General features: G+C 47.4%; 1 non-coding gene across 1 annotated transcript; it reads left to right on the top strand.

Annotated features, from left to right (window-relative positions):
* The first annotated feature begins 10723 nt into the window (after positions 1 to 10723).
* On the top strand, positions 10724 to 10830 carry LOC142870749 (U6 spliceosomal RNA). Its single transcript, XR_012919093.1, has one exon. It is a non-coding gene; the product is annotated as a U6 spliceosomal RNA (small nuclear RNA).
* Positions 10831 to 15674: the final 4844 nt, after the last annotated feature.

Below are 15674 nucleotides of genomic sequence, written 5' to 3'. Positions count from 1 at the left end.
GGCTTGGGGACATCCCCTCAGCCACACCCTATGGGGTGCAGGTGAGAACTGATTATGAAACATCTGGTTAGGATGCCTTTGGGAGCAGATTCAAGGGCAGGGATGCCACAGTCAGGCAGAGCTGGGTTCGAATTCTGCCTCCGACCTTCACTGGCTGTGGGGACTCACACAGTTCTCTTACCCTCTGGGAGTCTCAGTTCCCCCATCTATAAACTGGAGTGAACAGTGCCCTGCACCACTCCTGACACTGAACAGCCATGCAATAGACACTCATTCTGTCCCTTTCCTGTGTGGGACAGTCATGCAGAGTTCGCACCAGCCATAGTGTTGGCTGTTTAGGACAAAATAGAAATCACAACTAGAGGCTGGGCGCGGTGGCTCACGCCTGTAATCCTAGCACTGTGGGAGGCCGAGGAGGGAGGATTGCTTGTGCTCAGGAGTTTGAGACCAGCCTGAGCAAGAGCGAGACCTTATCTCTACTAAAAATAGAAAGAAATTAGCTAAACAACTAAAAATAGAAAAAATTAGCCAGGCACAGTGGAGCATGCCTGTAGTCCCAGCTACCTGGGAGGCTTAGGGAGAAGGATCGCTTGAGGTTGCTGTGAGCTAGGCTGATGCCATGGCTCTCTAGCCTGAACAAGAGAGTGAGACTCTGTCTCAAAGAAAAAAAAAAAAAATCACAGTTAGAGATCCTCCTTTGTGGCTTTGGTAGGAGGGAGGCAGTGACATTGTGAATATGGCATGGGGCATGTTGGGGTGGAGAGCGTCCTGTCACTGGAAGGGAGCAAGCAGAGGACATGAATGCCAGAATGTGGAGTCCAGAATGTTCCCTAGTGAAGAGGTGAGCCACGGTCTGAGCTGTGTATCTGGGAGTGTGGAATGATGGCTAGGGCAAGGCTGGCAGGGATGTGATGCTTTGGGGTGGTGGTCATAGTTGGAGGGGAGAGGTCAAAGAACTTAGGGTTCATGTGGTGGCATTTAGTTAGTGGCACATTCCCTTAGCACCTCCCAGATGTCAGGCCTGTGCAGGAGGAAGGATAGGGCCACTGGGCTGGGGTTAAGGGGAAGCTGTGAGTCCTCAGGGAAAGAGGAGCAGTGGGGACATAGGGCAAAGGGCAAAGCCTAGTACATGGGCAGAGGGCACCAGGAGACAGGGAGCCAACAAAGGGAGCTGTCCCCCAGATTCTCTGTCAATGAACCCTACTTCTGCAGTGGAACTTGGCACAGAAGGGCTGCCATTTTAGGATGGGGGACAGCATCCTTTTCCCAAGTTCTCATCTTGTGCTGCCTTGTACTCACATTATGAGCATCCATTTCATCATCTGTATAAAAGGAAGTGACACCAGCCCCTCATCAATGCCCTACAAGGGGGGAGGGATCAGTGTTGCTCCCATCTTACAGATAAGGAAACTGAGGTTGTGAAAGCTCACACAGAAGTGGCAGGGTCTGAGCGCTGTGCTGTTGTGCTGCTTGCTGCCTCCTGTGGCAGTCAGGGTAAGTTCAAGCTGCCCTGCAAGCCCCACCATCACCTGTGGGTGTCCTGGGGCAGGCAGGCATGGCTTCCTCAAAGGTGCCAGGAGGCTAACATCTCCAGAGGAGATATAGAATATCCAGCGGGCGGAATCTGGAGGCGGATGCTTCGATTTGCATCTCATTTCTGTTGGGTCTTTGGTAAGTCACTTTGCCCCCCTTCCTCATCTGTAGAAGTAAAGAGAATAAAAGTAACTATGTAAGTGTTCATTGCTGTGGTTGGTAGATGTATTTGGCCCCATATAAACAGCATATTAGAGCTAGATGCAGTAGTCCCAGCTGCTCAGGAGGCTGAGGCAGGAGGATCACTTGAGCCCAGGAGTTTAAGTCCAACCTGGGCAACGTATTGAGATCCTGTCTCAAAAATAAAGCAAAATAAAAATAAATAAATAGGGCTGGGCGTGGTGGCTCACGCCTGTAATCCTAGCACTTTGGGAGGCCGAGGTGGGCGGATTGCTCAAGGTCAGGAGTTCGAAACCAGCCTGAGGGAGACCCCGTCTCTACCAAAAATAGAAATTAATTGACCAACTAAAAATACATATACAAAAAATTAGCCGGGCATGGTGGTGCATGCCTGTAGTCCCAGCTACTCGGGAGGCTGAGGCAGCAGGATCGCTTGAGCCCAGGAGTTTGAGGTTGCTGTGAGCTAGGCTGACGCCACGGCACTCACTCTAGCCTGGGCAACAAAGGGAGACTCTGTCTCAAAAAAAAATAATAAATAAATAAATAAATAGTACACTGGGGTGGGGGCAAATGGAAGGACTTGAAAACGAAGTTGTAAAAGTAAACAAAACTTGTGTCGTGGATGCAAAATAAAGAGGACACAATTAGAAAGGCTCAATGTTGGAATTGCTTTATTAACTAGAAATCTTTAGAAGATGGCACAGGAGATGAAAGTGATCCCACTAAGCAGGAAGTAAAACCCTCAATATTGTGCCTCTGACAAGTAGAGTCTTCAAGTCTCAGGAAAATGAAGCTATTAATATATTCTCGGTCAGCATTAGGACAATGTTCTCAGTCTTGCATTAAGCTACCCACATGCTTTTATTTTCTCCAGGGAACTGATGGTTCTTTACTGCCACTGTAATTTTTTGGTTATTATTAGGAGAGTAGTGTTCCTCTTTTTTCATGAAAGAGAAACATTTTTCAGTCAACAAATTGTTAAGAAGTTGTAAAAATCCTTTGGTTTTGTGTATTCAAGTAACATTCTGCCCTCAAACCATCATGGGAGTGAGGAAGGATTTGGGATTCCAGGCACTGCTTGTGGGGATTAATTAGCACAACCTCAGTGAGGACATGTTGGCCATGCCTGTTAAACACTTGTAAATGCATCTCCTTTGCCCCAGTGTTTACACTTTTATGACTTTATCCTATGTAAAACCTTGTTCAAGTATGCTAAGATTTATACCAATGTAGTTGTTAGAGCCTGGATTCTGAAGCCAGACTGCCTGGATTTGTATACCAACCCTGCTACTTATAAACTGTATAAAAGAAAATAAAAATCTCAGGACTACCCTCCCAATCCCTTATACAAAAGAGAAAGTTAAGCCTGGAGTCACATGCTGCCCCATTCCAAAGGAAAAGCTGTTACTGGCATCATGCATTGGCCAGATCCCCAGGTAAAAGTAAAATGCCCTGGGCATCTACAAGGACTGCCCCGCAGATCATTCATAAGGAAATTCCTTGCTGGCCTCCCATAAACACGGACATGCAAATTGTAACTTTAGGTCTACAGGCTAAGTCTAGCTCCTAACAACTAAAGTCTGTTAGATTCCACACTAATAATGTTGATTAGGAGTTTATCTTCCCAGGTGTAGCATAGACACAAGACAAAAGCAAACATTCTTCTACCTACTCAGGGACATCTCCATAATTGAATCTTCCTTTACTCCCATTTTCTCTTCAAATCTTCACTTCATCTTATGTAAAACAGATTTCCTGGCCCTCACAGGAATGTAATTATTTGCCTCACTGCCCCACCCCCAGCTCCTGGCCTTTTCCTTTCTGTATGCCCTATCTCCTCAAATACTGAAGCTCCCAAATCGCTCTCCAGAAACATCAGTTACATATGTGGCTGTGGCTTGTGTTTTTCCCAGGTTTTGCCTCAAACTTTGGCTTAATAAACCTCCATTGATTGAATTATTTGCCTCAGTCACCCAGTTATTTTGGGTTGTTGGGTGTATAGCCCTGGGGAAGTTACTTATGCTCTATGGTTATATTCAGATGGGTTTTCTCATCTGTAAAATGGATAGAGTAATAGTACCTACACCATAGTTGTGGTAGGTTGAATAATGTCCCCCAAAGATACCCACCTCTTAACACCTGGAACCTGTGAATATGTTACTTTAGGTTGTAAAACAGACTTTGTAGGCCAGGCACAGTGGCTCACGCTTATAATCCTAGCACTCTGGGAGGCCAAGGTGGGAGGATTGCTTGAGGCCGGGAGTTCGAGACCAGCCTGAGCAAGAGCAAGACCCCATCTCTACAAAAAACAAAGATGCTAGCTGGGTGCAGTAGTGTGCACCTGTAGTCCCAGCTACTTGGGAGGCTGAGGCAGGAAGATCACTTGAGCCCAGGAGTTTGAGGCTGTTGAGCTATGATGCATTCACTACACTCTATCCTGGGCAACACGGTGAGGCCATGTCTGAAAATAAAACAAACAAACAAAATAGATTTGCAGATGTGATTAAGGAGCTTGAGATGGGGAGATGACGCTGGATTATTTGAGTAGGCCTAATATAGTCACAAGGTCCTTTTGAGAGGAAAGCAGGACAGTATAGTGCTAGGAGATGGGGTGATGAGAGCAAGTGGCTAGAAAGCTGTGAGGAAAAGTCAGGAGCCAGGGCTGCAGGGGCCTCTGAAACTGGAAGACACAAAGAGACAATTCTCTCCTGGTGCCTCGGGAGGGATGCGCCCGGCCGACACCAGCATTTTAGACTTCTGACCCCCAGAACTGTAAGATAATAAACTGTGCTGTTTTAAGCCATGAAGTTGGTGGTCATTTGTTACAGCAGTGATAGGAAACTACTGCAGTAGGCTTACTGTGAGGAGTCATGAGCTCACATGTAATTGCTTTGAACAGTGTATAGCACATAGTAAGTGTTCAGTACATGCTGGCTCTTATATCAATCACAGGATTGTTTGTAATGTGGAAAACTGGAATAATCCAATGTCCAATGGGACTGGAGTAATTCAAAACTCCATCTATGGCCTGGCATGGTGGCTCACGCCTGTAATCCTAGCACTCTGGGAGGCCGAGGCAGGTGGATTGCTTGAGGTCAGGAGTTCAAAACCAGCCTGAGCAAGAGCAAGACCCAGTCTCTACTATAAATAGAAAAAATTAATTGGCCAACTAATATATATAGAAAAAATTAGCTGGGCATGGTGGCGCATGCCTGTAGTCCCAGCTAGTGGGGAGGCTGAGGCAGTAGGAATGCTTGAGCCCAGGAGTTTGAGGTTACTATGAGGTAGGCTCATGCCATGGCACTCACTCTAGCCTAGGCAACAAAGCGAGACTCTGTCTCAAAAACAAAACAAAACAAAACAAAAACTCCATCTATGAGGCCAGGAGTGGTGGCTCATGCCTGTAATCCTAGCACTCTGGGAGGCTGAGGTGGGCGGATCACTCAAGGTCAGGAGTTCAAAACCAACCTGAGCAAGAGTAAGACCCTGTCTCTACTAAAAATAGAAATAAATTAATAGCCAACTAAAAATATACAGAAAAAATTAGCCGGCCATGGTGGTGCATGCCTGTAGTCCCAGCTACTCGGGTGGCTGAGGCAGCAGGATCGCTCGAGCCTAAGAGTTTGAGGTTGCTGTGAGCTAGGCTGACGCCACGGCACTCTAGCCCGGGGAACAGAGTGAGACTCTGTCAAAAAAACCCACAAAACTCCATCTATGGAACCACAGCCACAGTTAATAAGAGGCTGCTCTACAGGTAGTTACATGGTGAGATGATAAAAATGACGGTGATGATATTACAACTGTTTTCTGAGTCCTTGCTGTGTGTCAGGCACTAAGTTAAACACTCTCTCTGCATCACCTCTCTGGTCCTTATTACATTTTGAGGTAGGGAGCTGTATCAGTCTGGGTCCAACCAAGTGCAAGAAACCACCAAGTTACTTGAACAGGGAAAGTTTAAAGAATTAGGCCAGGTGTGGTGGCTCACACCTGTAATCCCTACACTTTGGGAGGGCTAGACGAAGGATCGCTTGAGCTCAGGAATTCAAGACCAGCTTGGACAACATAGTGAGACCCCATCTTTAAATAAAGATTTACAAGTGAGCCAGGTGTGGTGGCATGCACCTGTAGTCCCAGCTACTCAGGAGGCTAAGGTGGGAGGATCGCGTGAGCCCAGGAGTTCAAGGCTGCAGTGAGCTACAACTGTGCCACTGCAATCCAGCCTGGGTGACAGTGACACCTTGTTTCTATTCTAAAAAAAAATAAAAAAGTTAAGGAAAGAAAAGGATTATTAGCTGTAGCAAGAGACTGGAGTAACAAGAGATTGACTGGTACAAAGTAAAGAGGACTCTAAAGAATACAGGAATAGCAGAGGTAAGAGGCAGCGCTGTCCCCAGGGCTGAGATACGACACCCAAAAAGAGCCCCCTCTGCCCCCAGGTCTGAGATCCAGACCTTGCTGGAGGGAATGGCTACGGTTCACTGGATAGCAGTGATTGCCCAAGTGCAGTGCTGGCCCCATGGAACTTGCTGGAAACAATCTCCTAGGGTGCCAGGGAAAGCTGTTCACAGGGAAGTGTCTCACTAGAGGCACTCAGGGCTCCCAGGGTTGGTGGGGTGCTGGGTGGGGGAGGTAGCCGAGACTGGGTGCTGCTGGCCACTGTGCCCTCCAGGAGCAGGTGCCAGAGAAGCTGAGAGGAGCTCTCAAAACCAGCGCAGAACCTGTTCCTCCAGGAATGTCTCTCAGCACCCTCTACTGGCAAAATTTAATATTTGGCCGTCTGGCAAAAGAAAAATACTTAAAGGGCCCAAATCCACTTTCACAGAGTAGACAAAAAGAATGAATTCGGAGATGAGAAGCAATGAATTGATAAATGACACAGAATCATTAGTTCCATTTTGCACAATTTTGTGTTAGAATCCCACTTTGTAGGAACTGACAAACTGATTTTAAGATTCACATGGAGAGGCCAGCCGAGGTGGCTCAAGCCTGTAATCCTAGCACTCTGGGAGGCTGAGGTGAGAGGATTGCTTGAGGTCAGGAGCTTGAGACCAGCCTGAGCAAGAGTGAGATCCTGTCTCTACCAAAAGTAGAGAAATTATCTGGGTGTGGTGGCACGTGCCTGTAGTCCCAGCTACTCGGGAGGCTGAGGTAGGAGGATGGCTTGAGGCCAGGAGTTTTAGGTTGCTATGAGCTATGATCACACCACTGCACTCTAGCCTGAGCAAAAAAGTGAGACTCTGTCTTAAAAAAAAAAAAAAGAAAGAAATTATATGGGGAATTGCAAGGGACTCAAGTAGTCAAAACAATCTTAAAAAAGAAAACAGGCCGAGCGCAGTGGCTCACACCTGTAATCCTAGCACTCTGGGAGGCAGAGGCAGGCAGATTGCTCGAGGTCAGGAGTTTGATACCAGCCTGAGCAAGAGCTAGACCCCATCCCTACTAGAAATAGAAAGAAATTAATTGGCCAACTAATATATATAGAAAATATTAGCTGGGCATGGTGGTGCATGCCTGTAGTCCCAGCTAATTGGGAGGCTGAGGCAGGAGGATCGCTTGAGTCCAGGAGTTTGAGGTTACTGTGAACTAGGCTGACGCCACGGCACTCACTTTAGCCTGGGCAACAAAGTGAGACTCTGTCTCAAAAAAAAAAAACAACAAAAAGCAGCCGGGCGCGGTGGCTCACGCCTGTAATCCTAGCTTTCTGGGAGGCTGAGGCGGGTGGATTGCTCGAGGTCGGGAGTTCGAAACCAGCCTGAGCAAGAGCGAGACCCCGTCTCTACTATAAATAGAAAGAAACTAATTGGCCAACTAATATATATAAAAAAATTAGCCGGGCATGGTGGTTCATGCCTGTAGTCCCAGCTACTCGGGAGGCTGAGGCAGGAGGATCGCTTGAGCCCAGGAGTTTGAGGTTGCTGTGAGCTAGGCTGACGCCATGGCACTCACTCTAGCCTAGGCAACAAAGCGAGACTCTGTCTCAAAAAAAAAAAAAACAAAAAAAAACAAAACAAAAAACAAAACAAAAACAAAACTTATTCTTAACACAGTATTCTTGGCAAAACAAAAGTAAAAATATAAATAAGGAAAAACAACTTACTCCAAAGCAATACGAATGAAGACAGTGTGGTATTGGCTTAAGGATAAACATTTAGAGCTGGGCATGGTGGCTCACTCCTGTAGTCCTAGCTACTCTGGAGGCTGAGGCAGGAGGATCACTTGAGCCCAAGAAGTTCGAGGTTACAATGAGCTATGCCTGAGTGACAGAGTGAGACCCTCCCTCTAAAATATAAATTAAAAAATTTTAGGCTGGGCGCAGTGGCTCACACCTCTAATCCTAGCACTCTGGGAGGCCGAAGCGGGAGGATCACTTGAGGTCAGGAGTTCGAGACTAGCCTGAGCAAGATGGAGACCTCATCTCTACTAACCGTAGAAAAATTACCTGGGCGTGGTGGCGAAATGTCTGTAGTCCCAGCCACTCCGGAGGCTGAGACAGAAGGATTGCTTGAGTCCAGGAGTTTGAGGTTGCTGTGAGCTAGGCTGACGGATGCCATGGCACTCTACTCAGGGCAACAGTGAGACTATGTCTCAAAATAATAAATAAATAAAAACTTTTAAAAAGGATAAACATGTAGAGCAATGAAACATAATCTGGAGTTCTGAAATATGTTGACTGTGGCGATGGTAACATGGGGTATATATTAGTTAGAAATCATTAATCTTTATGCTTAAAAGGCATGAATTTTACTGTATATAAACTATACTTCAATACAAACAATTTAAAACCCCACACACACATGCCCTCTGATTCAAAGAGGTATGCCAAAGTATAACAGCATCCTCCCAAAGCACACACTTTTTCAACATCTCACGTAATCCAAAGGAGTTTTACATTTACTCACAGCAGATTGTGGTGTGTAACAATTTTCCCATTTCTCTGCTTTTGGATTAGCCAATGAGGCTTTTTTGTAGATAAAAGTCTCTCCTAACAGGTGATTTCTGTGAAGAGACTGGGAAGGAGCTTTTGGTCTGAGGTGGGGAAGATGGAGCCAGGAGGTGGCATGGGCAGGTCATAGGAGGCCTCTCAGTCAGGTCTCGGAAGTTGACCATCTGGAAGAAAACGGGGGGCCGAGGGGGGCCTGCAGGGCAGGGTGGCATAATCAGATCTGCATGTTACGAACACCCATGTGGTGACAGCCCGATGAGTGCGTTTTTGCCTGAAACTAATGTTAAAATATCATATTTAATAGTGAATTTATGGCCGGGCACGGTGGCTCACACCTGTAATCCTAGCACTCTGGGAGGCCGAGACAGGCGGATTGCTCGAGGTCAGGAGTTTGAAACCAGCCTGAGCAAGAGTGAGACCCCGTCTCTACTATAAACAGAAAGAAATTAATTGGCCAACTAATATATATAGAAAAAAAATTAGCTGGGCATGGTGGCACATGCCTGTAGTCCCAGCTACTCGGGAGGCTGAGGCAGCAGGATTGCTTGAGTCCAGGAGTTTGAGGTTGCTGTGAGCCAGGCTGACGCCACAGCACTCACTCTAGCCTGGGCAACAAAGTGAGACTCTGTCTCAAAAAATAAAAAAAATAGTGAATTTATTTAGTGTGTTTCTTGGTTAAATAAAAAGTCGTGGCCGGGGCAGTGGCTCACACCTGTAATTCCAGCATTTGCAAGGCCAAGGTGGGAGAATCACTTGAGGCCAGGAGTTCAAGAGCAGCCTGGGCAACCTAGCAAGACACCATCTTGCTAACAAAAAATTAGCCAGGCTTGGTGGCAGGCCTGTAGTTCCAGCTGTTCAGGAGGGTGAGGTGAGAGGATCGCTTGAGCCCAGGAGTCGGGGCTGCAGTGAGCTGTGATTGTGCTACTGTACTCCAGCCTGGGTGACCCAGCCAGACCTTGTCTGAAAAAAAAAGTCAGGATAACTTGCAACACTATTTTACAACTTCTCCATATGTGCAATCCATTCTAAGATAAAAACTTTACTAAAATAAAGAAAGGAAAGAAGAGGGGAGTGGAGATTTATTATACTGTAAAAGGAAAAAGAAGTCATGTCCAAAGAGTGGTTAGAACTAGGCCAGGCTAGGTGCTGCATGCCTGTAATTCCAGCACTTTAGGAGGCTAAGGCAGGAGGATTCCTTGAGGCCAGGAGCTTGAGACCAGTCGGAACACCATAGCAAGACCCTACCTCTACAAAAACAAATAGAAAAAAATTAGCCAGGTGTGGTAGCACATGTCTGTAGTCTCAGGTATTCAGGAGGCTGAGGGGGGAGGATTGCTTGAGCCCAGAAGTTCGAGGTTGCAGTGAGCTATGATAACACTGTTGTACTCTATCTACCCAAGGCAACAGAGTGAGACTCTGTCACACACACACACACACACACACACACACACACACACAAATTGGTAGAACTCAGTAAGAGGCAGTGTGGCGAAAAGTTGGCACCGGAGCAGACTTTCTGTGAGTAAGTGGGTAGCGACACCCAGAAGCCGTGTCTGGGCCTTTCACACATGCACACATGCGCACACACGAGCTCGTTCAGGAGGGCATTGTCCTCATACTTTCGCAGAGTAAACTGGGGCATGGCCTTCATGGTCAGCGTCTCAAGGCAGCTCTTGGACTGGAAACCAGCAGGCAGGACTCTGGGAGTCTCAGGGAACATTCTGAGGGCGAGCCGTGGGCAGCTCAGGCGAGGGCAGCGGGCAGCCAGGCAAGGCTTCGTGGCTGAGGGAGCTTCTGGGCTGGGGTTTGCACTGGAGACAGGAGAGGGAGACTGTCCAGAAAGGGCGAAGGCGTGAGGGAAGGCCGAGACTGGACAGCGAGGGGCTGAGGGCGAACAGGTGGCTCCTGTAGCAGGAAGGAAGGGACATTTTCTTGCTTATAGAACCGGTCACACCACCACCAGGAGAAATGGAGCAGTTGCGGAGGGAGGAGGAGGCCGGGGTTAATGGGAGGTGGCGGGAGGCCTCCCAGGGGGAGGTGTCCAGCCAGAGTTGAAAGGGGGTTTGAGTGCTCGCTTCGGCAGCACATATACTAAAATTGGAACAAGACAAAGAAGATTAGCACGGCCCCTACGCAAGGATGACGCGCAAATTCGTGAATCATAAAAAAAAAGAAAAGAAAAAGAAAGGGGGTTTGAGATTCTCCAGGGAGGAGACATCACATATCAGAGCTACTAGTGGGGACAGAGAAGAGGGCAGAGGGAGTCCCAGCACCGGTCCCCACCAGGCTTTCCTGCCACCCCTCCCTGCCCTCCTCTTACCCACCCCCTACCTCCTTTCCTCCCAGCTCTGGGCCATGTGCCACTCCCGTTGGTATCTGCCATCCCTCCCTGTGGGGGCTCCATGAGGATGAAGCCCTTTACCAGGCTGGTCAGGACCGAGCCTAACTCAGTGTGTGTTGAATGAGTGAGTGAGTGAGTGAATGCCTAAATGAAACCACATTCAGGAGGCGGGAGGAAGAAGAGACAGAGCTCAACACGGGCCAAACTACACAGAGAAACCAGAAAAGCTTGTCCAGGCCCCTCCTGCACACAGTCCCCAGCTATCTCACTCACTATGACGTCACTGCCTGGGTGCTCGCTCACGAGGCCCACTGGACACCTCCTCTCAGGCATCCTGCAGCCTCTCAACCTCAATGGGCCAAAACGCACCTGGTTGTCCTCACCTGTCCCCTGCACCTCCCAACCTGCTCTCTGTCTTGAAGACAGCAGCTCCTTCCCCTAGACCCCTGCAGGCAGGAAACAGGGGGCATTCCTTAGAGCCATTCTCTCCCTGCCGGCTGGGGCTGGGTGTGGGGCCTGTAGAAGAGGCTGCTCTCTCTACACCCTGGTCTCCTGACCTCCAGGCCTGCATCTCCTCTCCTCCTCTGCCTGACACTGTAGCCAGAATCATCCCCGGGGGCAAATCCTTAGCGTCTCTGCTGTTCCAGGGCCTTTTTTTTTAGAGTGCCGTGGTGTCAGCCTAGCTCACAGCAACCTCAAACTCCTGGGCTCAAGCGATCCTCCTGCCTCAGCCTCCCGAGTAGCTGGGACTACAGGCATGTGCCACCATGCCCAGCTAATTTTTCTATATATTTTTACTTGGCCAGTTAATTTGTTTCAGTTAATTTTTAGTTTAAGGTCTGTATTATTCTTTTGTTAAATGTGTATAATAATACCTTACCCAGGGTGCTGTCACCAGGAACAGGGCATATGTGATACACAGACACACATACACACATATATAAGATAAACTTAATGAAGGGCTCTGAGAGCCTTTCTTGTGAAGCATGCACTGGAGGGGCACTGAAGCTATACTTTCTACTTGAAGAATTCAAAGAGGCCTAGAGAGGGGCAGGGGGCATTTGGGCTGAGCCTCAGAGAATGAATAGGAGTTTGCTGGATGAACAAGAGGACAGAAACCTTCATCCAGAGAGCAGCTTGGAGGCGTGAAGATGCAGCATGCTGGCAACCAGAGTGGCTGGAGGGGAGACTGGGAGAGGAGAAGAGAGAGAGGGACTAGGATGGCAGGTTGAAGGATGGTGGTTAAGGCCCTGGGACAGGCCGGGCTCGGTGGCTCACACCTGTAATCCTAGCACTCTGGGAGGCTGAGGTGGGAGGATTGCTCGAGGTCAGGAGTTTGAAACCAGCCTGAGCAACAGTGAGACCCTGTCTCTACTATAAATAGAAAGAAATTAATTAGTCAACTAATATATATATATATATATATATATATATATATATATATATATATATGAAATTAGCCAGGCATGGTGGCGCATGCCTGTAGTCCCAGCTACTCGGGAGGCTGAGGCAGCAGGATTGCTTGAGCCCAGGAGTTTGAGGTTGCTGTGAGCTAGGCTGATGCCACGGCACTCACCCTAGCCTAGGCAACAAAGCGAGACTCTGTCTCAAACAAAAAAAAAAAGACACTGTTACAGGCCGGGCGCGGTGGCTCACGCCTGTAATCCTAGCTCTCTGGGAGGCCAAGGCGGGCGGATTGCTCGAAGTCGGGAGTTCGAAACCAGCCTGAGCAAGAGCGAGACCCCGTCTCTACTATAAATAGAAAGAAACTAATTGGCCAACTAATATATATAGAAAAAATTAGCCGGGCATTGTGGCACATGTCTGTAGTCCCAGCTACTTGGGAGGCTGAGACAGAAGGATCGCTTGAGCCCAGGAGTTTGAGGTTGCTGTGAGCTAGGCTGACGCCACGGCACTCACTCTAGCCTAGGCAACAAAGCAAGACTCTGTCTCAAAAAAAAAAAAAAAAAAAAAGACACTGTTACAAAAAGGAAAGGCAAGACACAAACTGGGAAAAAATATTTGCAAAATATACATTTGGCAAAGGCTTCGTATCTAGAATATGTAAAAGCTCTTACAACTCAACAAAAGATAAATATCTCAATAACAATATAGGCAAAAACATAAGTAGGCACTTCACCAAAGAAGATATACAAATGGCAAATGAACACCTGAAAAGATGCTCAACATCATTAGTCATAGGGAAATGCAAATTAAGCTATTCTATAAAACCATAATAAGATACTACTACATATCCACTAGAATGGCTAAAATTTAGATAAATGTGTCTGTACCAAATGATAGTGAGGATATGCAGCAACTGGAACTTTCCCTACACTGTTGGTAGGAATGCAAAATGGTACTACTGTGGAAAACAGTTTGGAAACTTTTTTTGAGATGAGGTCTCACTCTTAGGTTTGTGTGTGTTCTCTTAAGCTTTATTGATGTGATGTGATGCTTTATTTATTGATAAACTGTGAATATTTGAAGGCTAGAGTGCAGTGGCATGCACAGCACCATGCCCAGCTAATTTTTAATTTTTGTTTTCTAGAGATGGGGGTCTTGATATGTTTACCAGACTGGTCTCAAACCCCTGGCCTCAAGTGATCCTCCCGGCTCAGCCTCCAGCCACCCAAAGTACTAGAATTACAGGCATGAGCCACTGTGCCTAGTGGAAATTTTTTTCAAAATAAGTATACGTACAAGTACATGAATGGGCCTAGGGAAAAAAAAATTTAAAGAAAGAAAAGAAAGAAAAAAATAAAAATAAAAAAATAATAAATAAAAAAAAATAAGTATACACCTACCATACAACCCAGAAAAAAACGAAAGCTTATGTCCACACAAACTTACACAAAAATATTTATAACACCTTTATGCACAATTGCCAAGAATTGGAAACAAATTTATACCAACAGGTGAATGCATAAAAATTGTGACATTAAAAAGAAAAAGAAATATACTATGTCTACAATGGAATACCACTTGGCAATAAAAATGTTGAATGAACAGGTTTTGGCATACTCCAAGGACAGTGCCTGCGATACCGCATATATTCACTAGATGGCAGCAAGGCCTAATCATTTCCAGTCCCGTGGCTGTCTCCTATGGCTACCCTTCCCTATTACAGCGGGCAGCAGTATTCCCATTTAAAGAGTGGGAAAACGGAGGCCTGGAAAGAGCAGGTGACTTCCCCAAGCTTACCAGCTTGTCAGAGCCAGTATTCTGGGCTTCCAAATCAACAACCCAGGTAGACCCGCTCAGATGTCTTCTCCCCAGTGTTCCCTCCCCCTAAATCCTGTCAGTCTCCTAATTTCATCCCTTTACTGAAGTCAGGTCCGTGCCAACCAGCCCTTGATCCTGCGCCTGGGCAGCTGAAGAGGGAAGGCTGAGAGAGGTTGTGAAAAGGCGCAGCTGCCCTTGAGTCAGGATTATCAGGATGATGCAATCCAAGAAAGTGTGAGCACCCTCTGTATAGCCGGAGGAGGAGCACATGAAGGCTATGCCTGGTGCGTGTTTATATTGTTAAGACCAAGCCCCTTGATTTGAACATAACTTGTTAGGGAATTTATGCTCTCCATTTTCTTTTTGTGCTCAGAGGGTGGAAATGGCTTCCGGCCTACCTTTCTGGCCTGTCCTGTCGCTCTTATCTGCATCTGCTTTTTGCATTTCCAATCCTGGCCAGCTTCAGGATAAGCAAAGGAAACTGCAGCCCATGGCGAGTCCCCAGCCCCTACTCTTACTCCTTTTGCTCTCCAGTGAAGTCTTTGTGCCTCCACGGAGCCTCCAGCTCTGGAAAAACAGCATCTTTCTCTGTAAGATGCTGAGACTGCGCACCAGTTCAGAATAGGCACCTAACCAAGCCTCAGGGGACTATCCAGGGTCTAGCTCAGTTTCTCCCACTAAACCAGAGTGCTGCCCCCTGCCCATGAGGTCACTTCAGTGGAAGGGCAAGAGCGTGGCCAGGGCCTGCACTCGCAGGGCAGGTTGGAGATTGGTCTGCTGCTGACTACCTGCGTCATTGCTTCATCTATGAAAACATTGACAGCAACATAGCAGTTGAAGTATTGGAGAATGACTGACTAGGATTCAAATCCCAGATCTGCTGTCTTGCAAATGACCTAGGGTCACTTCCTATTTACAAAACTTAAGGCCTTCCTAAGTTGAGAGCTAAGAAAAAGGTAGCTTTGCTTGCCAAGGCCCCTCCAGGGGTCCAAGGATGTGACCAGTTTTCACAGGCTGGGGATGATTCGCTGCCTTCTTCAGACCTGGGTGCTACTATCTCCCAGGTCAGACTGGGGCTGCTGGGATGAACCTCACACTCCAGGGAGTGGGGTCCAACACCTCCAGGTGATTTGGAGGGTAGGTAGCCAAGGAAGGTATTTCACCTGCAACAGACAGGTAGCATCACTTGGGATCCTGTCCAGTTCTTCCAACAGTGAGCCACTAGTAACCCAGCAGAACACCCCATGGGATGAGGGAACCATGTGACTGACCATGGCAACTAGTAAAAGACAATGTGGATCATGAATCACCCAGGACTCACAGTCGAGAGAAGACCAGAGAAAGCTTAACTGGCTAATAAACATAAAAGGCATTTTTCAAAGCGACCATGAAAACACTTTGTCCTCACCCCAGCCGTTCATTTCTCCCTGCACCAGTGTAGCTCACAGCCAC

This window comes from Microcebus murinus, chromosome 4 (assembly GCF_040939455.1).
Source record: "Microcebus murinus isolate Inina chromosome 4, M.murinus_Inina_mat1.0, whole genome shotgun sequence".
Lineage (NCBI taxonomy): Eukaryota > Metazoa > Chordata > Mammalia > Primates > Cheirogaleidae > Microcebus > Microcebus murinus.
This window is presented reverse-complemented; position numbering and strand designations above follow the sequence as displayed.